The following is a 12,842-nucleotide window of genomic DNA, read 5'->3' as shown; positions in this document are numbered from 1 at the left end:
TTATTTATTCTTGATGAATTGACACTTTTATTAATATATGATGTTCTTTGTCTTTTATATGTATATATATACATTTATTTTATCTGACATTAGTATGGCCATCCCAATTTCTTTTGGTTACTATTTGCTTGGAATATCTTTTCCATTCTTTCATTTTCGACTTATATGTGTTTTCAGATCTGAAGTGAGCTCATATAGACACCTTCTTGTTAGATCTTGCTTTTGCTATCAATTCTGTCCATCTTTACCTTTTAATTGGGAATTTTAATTCATTTATATTTAATGCAATTACTGATGGGGAAGGACTTATATTTTCCGTTTACCTATTTATTTCAGGGTGTCTTATAGTTATTTTCTCACTCATTTTTTCCATTATTGCCTTTGTTTGTGTTTAGCTGTTTTTTTTTTTTTTGTAGAGACACATTTTTATTATCTTCTCCTTTCCTTTGTGTATATTCTATAATTTGTGCTAACTTAAAGATTATTTATAATATTTACATTTTTTAACAACCTATTTTTAATGAATACTAACAATTTCAGTGGCAAACTAAAACTCTACTCCTACACAGCTCCACCCCTCTGCTTTATGATATCAATATCACAAATTACATCTGCATTTATTTTGTAACTATTAACATAGATTTATTATTATATTTACTCGATTGCTTCTAAATCTTATAAAAAATAAAAAGTGATATTACACACCAGAATCTTAATGATGCTGAGCATTATATTTGCTGATGCATTTATCTTTACCAGAGATCTTTGTATCTTTATATGATGATGACGAATTATTGTTTTGCATCCTTTCAGTTTACTCTATAGAACTCTCTCTAGTTTTTCTCGTAGGGCAGGCTTAGTGCAATAAACTGTCTCCGATTTTTTTTTTATCTTAAATACTTTAATTTCACCCTCATTTTTTAAGGACAGTTTTGCCAGATAGTAAAATTTTTATTGACAGTTTTTTTTATTCATAAGTGTAGATATACCACCTTTCTGTCTTGCAGCCTCCAAAGTTTCTGCTGGACACTCCACTGGTAATTTTATCAAGGAGCCCTTGTTTGTGACAAATATTATCTTGTTTTGTTTTGTTTTCTTTCTTTCTTTCTTTCTTTCTTTCTTTCTTTCTTTCTTTCAAGATTTGCTTCTTGGCTTTGGGGCTGTTGCCAGTTTGATTATATCTTTTCGTGGATCTCTTTGCATTTATACTACTTGGAATTCATTAAGCTTTTTGGATTTGTAGATTCATGGTTTTTTTTTTTTTTTAAATCAAATTTGGCAAATTTCTTCATTTTTAAAATACTGTTTCTTTTCATATTCTATGACACTTGTAATGGGTATATTGGTCTGTTAAATAATGTCCCTTAAATCGGTTAGTCTCTGTTCACTTTTCTCTATTCTTTTAAAAAATTCCTTGTCTTCTGGCTTAATAATTTCCAATGGTTTACTTTCCAGGTAGCTGATTCTCTCTTTTTTTTTTTTTTTGTAGTAACAGTACATTTTTCAGTTCTGTTATTTAATTTTTCATCTCTAGAATTTGGTTTATTTTTATATTAATATTTTCTATTAGTTGATATTCTCATTTTGTTCTATGTATCACCCAATTTTCTTTTTTTTTTTTCTTTTTTTCTTTTTTTTTTTTTTTTTTGAGACGGAGTCTCACTCTGTCGCCCAGGCTGGAGTGCAGTGGCCGGATCTCAGCTCACTGCAAGTTCCGCCTCCCGGGTTTACGCCATTCTCCTGCCTCAGCCTTCCGAGCAGCTGGGACTACAGGCGCCCGCCAACTCGCCCGGCTAGTTTTTTGTATTTTTTTAGTAGAGACGGGGTTTCGCCGTGTTAGCCAGGATGGTCTCGATCTCCTGACCTCGCGATCCACCCGTCTCGGCCTCCCAAAGTGCTGGGATTACAGGCTTGAGCCACCGCGCCCGGCCACACCCAATTTTCTTTAGTTACTTTTCTGTTTTTTTCTTTAACTTTTTGAGCATATTTAGTACAGTTATTTTGAAGTCTTAGTCTGCTAATCTGATATTTGTGCTCCCTCATGAGCAATCTCTAAAGATTCATTTTGTTTCTTCCAATGGGTTGTGTTTTCCTGTTTCTTTGTATGCCCTGTGATGTTTTCGAAAATTGAGCACTTGAAAAAAATAGCTACCTCTCCCAATCTTTGAAGACTGGCTCTGTGCCAAGGCAATTCTCTATTTATTAACTATGTACTTTAGGCTTTGGGATTAGCCTTAGGTAAAGGCTTGAGATCTTCTCAGGTCTTTTGGAGCATGAATGTTTCCTGGGTCTTTGTGTGACTTTTTGTTTTCCCATATATGTGGCTACTTTTGAATGTCTTAATGTCCTGGAGAGTCACATTCCAAATGTTCTTGACTTCTTTACTTAACATTCTGAGAGTTTTTATCATTGTAGGGAGACAAACTTGCTAGCCTGCTGATGACCTGGTGTATCTAGCTTAGGTCAGTTTTTCCTTGCTTACCCCAATACCTCTATAAACCTATGAGTCCAAAGGAAACAGATTTTCTTTTCTGTAGTAAAATTTATACTGTGTTCAGTTGTGCTTAGCTCAAGCTCACCTCTTTTTGCTCTGACGAGTTTCAGTGGCACCATGCACTACCCCTGTTTTTTATCTTGCATCATGAGTCATTTGTGGTGTTTTTATTATTTCATTAGTAGATAGTGTTCAACACAGAATATAAACTACTCTTTCTGAATAATAGGCTTTTGGAAGTAGAACATATTCACATGTTCTCTCCAACCGCTTTGGGATAGGAGGCATTCTCTTTGGGGGAACAATAATGGGGAATTCAACCAAAATAGAATAGTCAGTGATAAGTTGTTCATAGGAATTATATCTGGGGACTACAAAGTCCTGGAACAAAGGATCTATTGAAAAATAGAAATTTAGATCATGACTATGTTTGAAATTTCGGCTATTGAAAAAATTGGAAAAATCAACTACCACTAAGTCCACGTGGAGACAAAGTGTCCTTCCAAAGACACATACGTCTCGGGGGAAGAAATAGAGCCAAATGGGGCCTTTGAACGTTTAATTCATGTCTTTGCTTGTCACTGAAAGAAATAGAGAGGGAAGAATTATGTGAAGATGAGACTCTTAATATGACTTCTTCACACAAATGCACACGGCTATCTTTCATTAGAAAAAGAGGTTGAAAAAATAGACATGGTTTCCCAAGCTCTAGATATATACACCAAACCTTGGGAAAAGGAAATCCATAAGACCTATGAGGAAGCCAAAGAAACTTAAATCATTTGTAGCAAAAGGAGCAATGAGCAGAGATAATTAGAACTAGTCTGCAAGCAAGACTTAGTTGATAGGAAAAAGGAACACAAGGAAACTGTGATTCTGAGGTACCTGGGGATGCTTCTACTTTTGAGATCAAAAGCATTTATTTGTAATATCCACCTTGAATAACCCATGGCCTCCTGAATATCCCACTAAAGACACAGTAGATAGTTCTTGCTAGAATGCCTACAGCCTTCAGCATAAAATTCTAAGAATGATTATAATATATATTCTTATTGACTTAATTAAATATTGTTCTAGTGATTGATAATTACTCCATTACATTACTGTTGTTCCATTTCTAAGATGCATTCCTCCATCATCATCATAGTTATATAGAGTATTTTGCTATTATTTTGGTCATTTTCTGAAAGTCATAATATTCATCCTTGACTTACTAATGTCCAATATATATAGTTACTTTACATCTTCCCAGCCATTATAAGAAACTTAGAGCTTTTTAGTTCTATTTATTACTCTTTTGAGTTAAAATGCAACTCTTATTTTAATGTAAGTGAATGTAATGTAGTAAACTTTAGTTTTATGCAATTAAAATAGTAGACATTATTTATGGTTTCATATAATTGCTATTCATTAGACTTACATCTGTATTTACCTATTTCATTGTCTTTTATCCAGAGTCTTTGAGGTCTCATCTGAGATTATTTTCTTAAACCAAAAGAATATTCTGGGCCAGGCGCGGTGGCTCACGCCTGTAATCCCAGCTCTCACGAATCACCTGAAGTTAGGAGTTTGAGAGGAGCCTGGCCAACATGGTGAAACCCGGTCTTCACTAGAAATACAAAAATTAGCCAGGCATGGTGGCATGTGCCTGTAATCCCCGATATTTGGGAGGCTGAGGCAGGAGAATTGCTTGAACCCAGGAGGCAGAGGCTGCAGTGAGCCGAGTTCATGCTACTGTGCTCTAGCCTGGGCCACAGAGTGAGAATCCATCTCAAAAAAAAAAAAAAAAAAAAAAAAAAGCCGGGCACGATGGCTCAAGCCTGTAATCCCAGCACTTTGGGAGGCCGAGACAGGCGGATCACGAGGTCAGGAGATCGAGACCATCCTGGCTAACCCGGTGAAACCCCGTCTCTACTAAAAAATACAAAAAACTAGCCGGGCGAGGTGGCGGGCGCCTGTAGTCCCAGCTACTCGGGAGGCTGAGGCAGGAGAATGGCGTAAACCCGGGAGGCGGAGCTTGCAGTGAGCTGAGATCCGGCCACTGCACTCCAGCCTGGGCGACAGAGCGAGACTCCGTCTCAAAAAAAAAAAAAAAAAAAAAGGGATATTCTTCTAGTGTACTTTCTTAATACAGATATAAAGGTAATACATTGTTTTCGTTCTACTTAAATGATCTTTCTTTTACCTATGGAGTGTAATTAGATGCTCATATCATTCACATTTGATTAGATAGTTGCCTCTAAGAATAGAATTTTAGTTTGGCAGTTGTTGTCAATCAGTAATCATATAGCCTTCATTTTCTTTTTCTTTTTATAGGTTAGCTGCCATTATAATTGTTGCTCCTTTGAAAGTAAACTTTGCTTCTTCTCCTATCTTTAAGTTTCTGTTTGTCTTTTTTTTTCAACAGTTACATATGATACACCTAAGTTGTCATTTTATTCGCCCTACTGGAGTTCATAAGCCTTTGATAATATATAGTTTGATATTTTGTATCAGTTGTGAAAAATTCAGATATTATGTCTTCTACTCTAGATTATGGGGAAATTGTGATTTATAAAAACAAATTTTGGGCCTGGCGCGGAGGCTCACGCCTGTAATCCCAGCACTTTGGAAGCCCAAGGCCGGCGGATCAGGAGGTCAGGAGATCAAGACCTTCCTGGCTAATATGGTGAAACCCCGTCTCTACTAAAAAATACAGAAAAATTAGCCAGGCGTGGTGGTGGGCGCCTGTAGTCCCAGCTACTTGGGAGGCTGAGGCAGGAGAATGGCGTGAATCCGGGCGGCGGAGCTTGCAGTGAGCCGAGATAGCGCCACTGCACTCCTGCCTGGGCGACAGAGCAAGACTCCTTCTCAAAAAACAAAACAAAACAAAAAAACAAAAAAACAAATTTTGAGGTAATAGACCATAGGAGCGATTGCTTTAGCAAATTCATTGCTCTTTATGTGCAGTTTTTGCTTGCTTTTGCTGAAAGAGCTCATTGCTGATGTGTATATACAAGTTCACTTTGAAGCACCATATGTAGATGAGATGAGAGCAATTCAATTGGAGGAGACTTTCTGGTATGCTCTGTTGAAAGTTATTCAAAGTGAAGTCTATGCTCACTTTTTTTGCAATAATGAAGGATTGCAATTATGATACTGCATATCATAGGGAAGGATATTATGAACAGTGCCTTCTAAGAATATCGTATGGAAATTTTCAGCATATATGCCCTAAATTTATCTTCATTGATCTGCACTGAAGTCTTCATTAAAGGCAATAACAGAACTTCAATACAATGAAAAAGAAGAAATAATACAGAGATAAGAGTCACATAGTAGAGGAGAACAAAAATATAAAAGACATCTATATTCTTTTGGCTTGCTAGGATCTACTGGGGGGAAACATTACTGCTGTTAATGTCTTGTTTTTTTTTTTTTTTTTTTTTTTTTTTTTTTTTTTTTTTTGAGGCGGAGTCTTGCTCTGTCGCCCAGGCTGGAGTGCAGTGGCCGGATCTCAGCTCACTGCAAGCTCCGTCTCCCGGGTTCACGCCATTCTCCTGCCTCAGCCTCCCAAGTAGCTGGGACTACAGGCGCCCGCCACCTCGCCCGGCTAGTTTTTTGTATATTTAGTAGAGACGGGGTTTCACTGTGTTCGCCAGGATGGTCTCGATCTCCTGACCTTGTGATCCGCCCGTCTCGGCCTCCCAAAGTGCTGGGATTACAGGCTTGAGCCACCGCGCCCAGCCTAATGTCTTTTATTCACATTCCAAACAGTAATTCCTATAAAAATAGTCCTTATGAAGAGTTATTATTCTTTTTCTCACTGTTCCTCTTTAGAAGATACATCCAGGGTGGGAAAATGTAAATCTGCTTGTATAAGCAGCTCTGACTATTTACAAAGAAGCAATATTCTTACAATTTTATTCATTAAGATTTTTTGTTCTGGGGTCAGCATAGCATAATGGCTATGTTCCTGATCTTTAGAGTTAGATTCTTTTAACTTAAATCATAGTTTAAGCATCTAATTCTTACTATTTCTGATACCCAGAAAAACAATATCATTCTCTCTGGGTCTTGGTTTTCTTATTAATACAATAATGGCAATGATAATACTTGTATCATAAGATTACTGGGAAAATACATGAGTTAATGCCCACAATCATTGATGTAGTACCAGGAATATTTGAAGCAATCAACAAATATTAGCTCTTTTTTAGGTGCCACTTGTGACCAGATTCCCTTTAGTTTCTATGTCTATGTGATTTCTTCCCCCATTATTAGCCAACATTTGAAATTTCTTATATTTGCATTTACTTCTGTATGCAAATATATTTAAAATCTAAAATCATTTTAAGGTCATATTTTGATTTTTTGAGTTTGATTGAGATGTCTCCAATTTATAAAATGTTGAGTTTAGCATGCTTAAATGAACACAAGATGTTAAAAATTCTCTATTTATAATTATATGATGTGTAAGAAAATATAAGAATGAATATCACATGAAACACTTCCAATTCTTCATTATTTGCCTTGGTGGGACTGGAGCTCAGTGCTTCAGAACAAATTTCCTTGATGCCAAGATTTTACTTTCAGTAGATATAAAATGTCAGTTTTCTTCGGAGGAAGATCAATTACCTTGACAAACAAAAAGTACATGCAAGAAGATAACTTTGTCACCTACGGTCATTCAGTGAATTATAATTTTTGCATTATTGTTTTCAATTGTCCTCCCTAACGGCAAGAGAAGACCTGATATATGAGAGTTTTTCTGATAAGTACACCATTGTTGACTAACTTTGCTCTCATATTTACAAAGTGAATGTTTACCTAATACATATTTACATATATTGACAAAATATGTCTAGACTTAAACAGCTTATGTGTGATAGATATCAACATTCTCATTGTAAACCAATACTTACCTTTGTTTTGTGATATTATGTTGCAATGTGCAGTCTCAATGGATGCCTCATGCAGGATCTTCTCAAGACAATGAACTGAAATTCACAATATTTGCAAAAGAAAATACTATTATCACTTTCAAACGTTTGGGATGGCAAATAAAACAGATATCCAACATTTCTTAAACACAATTTATGCATTCATTGTTTTAATTGAATGAAGAACAAATAGTAAATTATCACTGGCAATTTATATTAAGGTATGAACTTTTACTTATGAAATATATTTATGAGTCAATGACTGGTGACTTAATAAGCACATATTTGTCTATATGATTGATGTTATTCTAAGCAATTAGTTAACCTAGGCAGTCAGGAAAAAACAACCTATGCTATTTTTGCAGCAAACACCTTAGACGTGGCATACATCTGATTAGTCCCAAAGTACTGTTTATCATGACAATGCTTCATATATGTTTCCTTCTTCACAGTAACATAACTTTTTCCTAATCAGATTGTCATTATTTTTATGCTGAGCTATTTTAGTATTATACAAACTCTCTTTCTCTAGTTTTCCACTATTACTTTCCAATATTTTCTACAAATTACTTCCAGAGTAAGCACCCCCAGACCATACCTTGAATATGGTACCCTTTCAGTCATCTTCAGAGGCTATGAATTATTTATATGCTAAAATTCTAATTCATTAACATTAAACTTATACAAAATTGTACCATTTGCACAACTGTACTGTTTTTTATCAGTTATATTTCTAACTACCTTCATATATAAAATCTTTAAACTATATGATTTTGCATTGATGTGTTTTATATTTTTATGACTCTGGCACTAAAGATGGCACAATTTGAATTTTTAAAATAAGAACAAATATCCCTAATTTGAATTAATTTCAGTCTTAATGGTCCATGGTCACGTATAAAAGATTTGGGAGACTTGACATGAATTGTAGAAGAAATCTCTCTGCATTTCTGCTTTACTAAGATCAGATCTGATCCCTGTCCAGTAACAAAATCTTACAATATTTTACCCACAAGGTTTTGGTTTAGTCCTGTACAAACTCATATCCCCATGATTTTAAGTTATCTGAACCAAGTTATTCCAGCTTGAGTACCAGATGCATTGCTAGACTCATGGAAATAAATATCGTAAGTATTGCTGAATCGTTCCCTCGCCAGACCCAGAGTACTGAAGTTGAGTATTTTTCTTATGACGATTTAATGGAAAAAGAGGAAAATATTGTCACCAGTTTTCCATTTGCTCAAATTTGCAATTTTCCATTTTGTTCCCAAATTGGGTTAGCCAGGATGGATGTGGCTAGTCATGAACATGATCTTAGTTGAACGTGAAACAACCATTTCCCTATCTTGCCCCAAATGACAAACCAAATAATCAAGCTAAGTCTTGGCCGGGCGCGGTGGCTCAAGCCTGTAATCCCAGCACTTTGGGAGGCCGAGACGGGCGGATCACGAGGTCAGGAGATCGAGACCATCCTGGCTAACACGGTGAAACCCCGTCTCTACTAAAAATACAAAAAATTAGCCGGGCGAGGTGGTGGGCGCCTGTAGTCCCAGCTACTCCGGAGGCTGAGGCAGGAGAATGGCGTAAACCCGGGAGGCGGAGCTTGCAGTGAGCTGAGATCCCTCCACTGCACTCCAGCCTGGGCGACAGAGCGAGACTCCGTCTCAACAACAGCAACAACAACAACAACAACAAAATATCAAGCTAAGTCTTAAGGCATCATTGCATAAGCAAGCTATGCATGAATTATTTTTCTACCCAATAATATTCTTGTTTATTTACCATTTCCTCCTCTATTTCTGTCGTATATTTAATGATTTCTGGTTCATTTATGCTAAACCCTTAATATCCACTGAAGATTTCCCTTCTAATTGGTCATTCACATATAGGATTAGCTCATTTGATGCAGGGAACTACTTCTAGTGGTTCAACTGCTTCTCTCTTATCTTTTGGTTATTAGGACAAAGTTTGATAATAGTAAAACAGAGGGAAAAGCATCTGTTTATCAGGATATTTTACCAATTTATATTTTATTTCATTTAAAAGTGAGTATTCACTACACTTAAACTATGCTAGTGTTCTCAAACATTACCAAGGTGTATTTATCAAAGTAGTATGTCCAATTGCTATAAAACAAAGCTTGGCTCTAGCAATAAAATAGTCTTCTATATGGAGTGGTAATTCATTTTATTGAATTGTATTTATTTTCCAGCATTATTTAAGTATGACTGACAAAAATTGTATATATTTAGGGTGTACGATGTGGTATTTTGGTATAAGTAGACCTTTATAATAATTCCCACAAGCAACTTAATATGTCCATTGCCTCACATATTTACCGTGTGTGTGTATGTGTGTGTGTGTGTGTGTGTGTAGTGAGAACACTTAAGAGCTAAACATCTACTCTCTTAGCTAATTTCAAGAGTCCAATACATTATCGTTAACTATAATTACCATGGTGAACATTACATCTCTAGACTTTATTCATCTTTTAACTGAAAGTTTGTATCCTTTGACCAATATCTCTCCATTTCTTCTACTGCCTAGACTCTAGAAACCACCATTCTATTCTCTGTTTCTCTAAGTTCAATTTTAAAAAAATAAAGATTCCACATATAAGTGATATCACGCAATATTTTCTGTGTCTGTCTTATTTCACTAAGCATAATGTCCTCCAAGTTCATCCATGTTTTCCAAATGGCAAGATTTCCTTTGTTTTTTAAGGCTGAATAATACCTTCTTTCTCTATATATGTATACACACATGCAAACACACACATGCACGTATTTCCTTATATTTTACCTGTCAATTTTAGCACCATAATCTACCTAGAAATTATTTTTTACTTTTAAAAAATTATTTTTCAAAAATTATTTTTTACTTTTAAAAAATTATTTTTCAAAAATTACTTTTTACTTTAAAAAATTATTTTTCAAAATCTATTGTTAAATATCTGTCATTTTGAAGAAACTATTATATAATATTATATATAGACATACACATATATATGCACACATTATTTGTACAGAGAGACATATGACTTTATTATTAGACTCATTTCTTTTATTTGGATATATTTACTTTATAAACTTATCATGTGAAATTACTCACAGCCTTATTTCTATTTTTTTTTTTTTTTTTGAGACAGAGTCTCGCTCTGTCGCCCAGGCTGGAGTGCAGTGGCCAGATCTCAGCTCACTGCAAGCTCCGCCTCCCGGGTTCACGCCATTCTCCTGCCTCAGCCTCCCGAGTAGCTGGGACTACAGGCGCCCGCCATGTCGCCCGGCTAGTTTTTTGTATTTTTAGTAGAGACGGGGTTTCACCATGTTAGCCAGGATGGTCTCGATCTCCTGACCTCGTGATCCGCCCGTCTCGGCCTCCCAAAGTGCTGGGATTACAGGCTTGAGCCACCGCGCCCGGCCACAGCCTTATTTCTAGAAAGGCTACATCCCTACCTGTCTTGTTAATACATTTCAATATATATATCTGGACTGTAACAGCACAACATCATTACAGAGGAGCATCCACTAGAATCTTAGGCCATATGGCGGGGCATGATGGCTCATGCCTGTAATCCCAGCACTTTGGGAGGCCGAGGTGGATGGAGCACCTGAAATCAGGAGTTCGAGACCAGTCTGGCCAACATGGTGAAACCCTCTCTCTACTAAAAATACAAAAATTAGCCAGGCATGGTGGCATGTATCTGTAAGCCCAGTTACTCAGGAGGCTGAGGCAGGAGAATCACTGGAACTCAGGAGGCAGAGGTTGCAATGAGCTGAGATTGTGTCACTGAACTCCAGCCTGGGTGACAGAGCGAGATTCCCTCTCAAAAAAAAAAAAAAAAAAAGAATCTTAGGCCTAGGCCATACCTCTACATTTGCTATTTACTACCTTGTGTCTGACATGTCCCTGTACAGATTTTTCGTTTCTGGAGTATAATTTCCTCTTTCAATTAGTTTCTCTTTTAAACAAGTAACACATGAATTTACTTTACAAAAGACATTGAATATATACTGTAAAAAGTGAAAAACACCTCCCTATGGTCCCTCTGACACTATTTACTTCAGCAAAAAAAAAAAAAAAAAAAAAAAAAAAAAAAAAAAAAACAATGTAAAATGCCATGTATATATATTTTTTGACCATTTTCAATTTTTTGCATGCTTATGAATAAATTTAGTTAATTCTTGTTTCCATAGCAAATAGATTATTGATTTCTTCCATACTAACACTTGCTTCCACATTAATAGATTATTGCATGTCTTTCTGACTTAACTGGGTAAATTTATACATGTCTATGTGTTTGTATGTGTACATACATACTTTTTTCTTATTTTTAAAGTATAAGTAAATGTAAAATATAACTTGACAGTTTCATACATCAAATTTGTATGAGAGAGTCCGTTCTCCACACATGAATCTATGAGGAAAAGTATTATTTTTGTCAATTCAATGGGCAAATGATGTATTTTAAAATTCATTCTCATTTCCATGAGAATGTCCAACCTTTGAAGTTGGACATTTTTCCTACTTATGTATCCTTGCCTCATCTTTTTTTTTTTTTTTTTTTTTGAGACGGAGTCTCGCTCTGTCGCCCAGGCTGGAGTGCGGTGGCCGGATCTCGACTCACTGCAAGCTCCGCCCCCCGGGTTTACGCCATTCTCCTGCCTCCGCCTCCCAAGTAGCTGGGACTACAGGCGTCCGCCTCGTTGCCCGCCTAGTTTTTTGTATTCTTTAGTAGAGACGGGGTTTCACCGTATTAGCCAGGGTGGTCTCGATCTCCAGGCCCGTCTCGGCCTCCCAAAGTGCTGGGATTACAGGCTTGAGCCACCGCGCCCGGCCGTTGCCTCATCTTCTAAAAAAATTCTTTGTACTTCTTTGACTGTTATACTTTTGATAATATTATATGGATTTGAATATATATTCAAACTGTTTCAACATTTTTTTTTTCTGGTCTGTTATTTTTAGCAATGTAATCTACTTAGAAATTATTTTTTAGTTTTTATATTCTTAAAAAAATTATTTTCCATACCTATTGTTAGATATCTGTCATTTTGAAGAGCCTACTGTATCTTATTTTGTTTATATGCATACACATATATATGCACACATTATTTGTACACAGGTGCATATGACCTTATTATACATTATTTGTACATATTTGCATATGACTTTATTATTAGGTTTCTTTCTTTTATTTTGATACATTTACTTTATAAAAGTATCATGTGAAATCACTTAAAGCCTTATTTCTACAAAGGCTAGATCCTTACCTCTTGTGTTAATATCTTTCAGTATGTATTTTATTAATCTCATAAAATTTTACTTTAATGTATAGTTTACAATGAACTGATTTATCATGAAAATACACTTGCATTGAAATTACATGAGTGCTGGATGAATTTAGAAAAGTATTATCATCTCAGCGT

General features: G+C 35.8%; 1 long non-coding RNA gene across 1 annotated transcript; it reads right to left on the bottom strand.

Moving 5' to 3' along the window:
- Positions 1-371: 371 nt before the first annotated feature.
- On the bottom strand, positions 372-3,913 carry LOC117090572. Its single transcript, XR_004440061.1, has 2 exons — positions 1,934-3,913; positions 372-1,608 (listed from the first exon to the last, which is right to left on the bottom strand). It is a non-coding gene; the product is annotated as an uncharacterized LOC117090572 (long non-coding RNA).
- Positions 3,914-12,842: the final 8,929 nt, after the last annotated feature.

Source organism: Trachypithecus francoisi, unplaced genomic scaffold (genome assembly GCF_009764315.1).
Source record: "Trachypithecus francoisi isolate TF-2019V2 unplaced genomic scaffold, Tfra_2.0 Lachesis_group11, whole genome shotgun sequence".
NCBI lineage: Eukaryota > Metazoa > Chordata > Mammalia > Primates > Cercopithecidae > Trachypithecus > Trachypithecus francoisi.
This window is presented reverse-complemented; position numbering and strand designations above follow the sequence as displayed.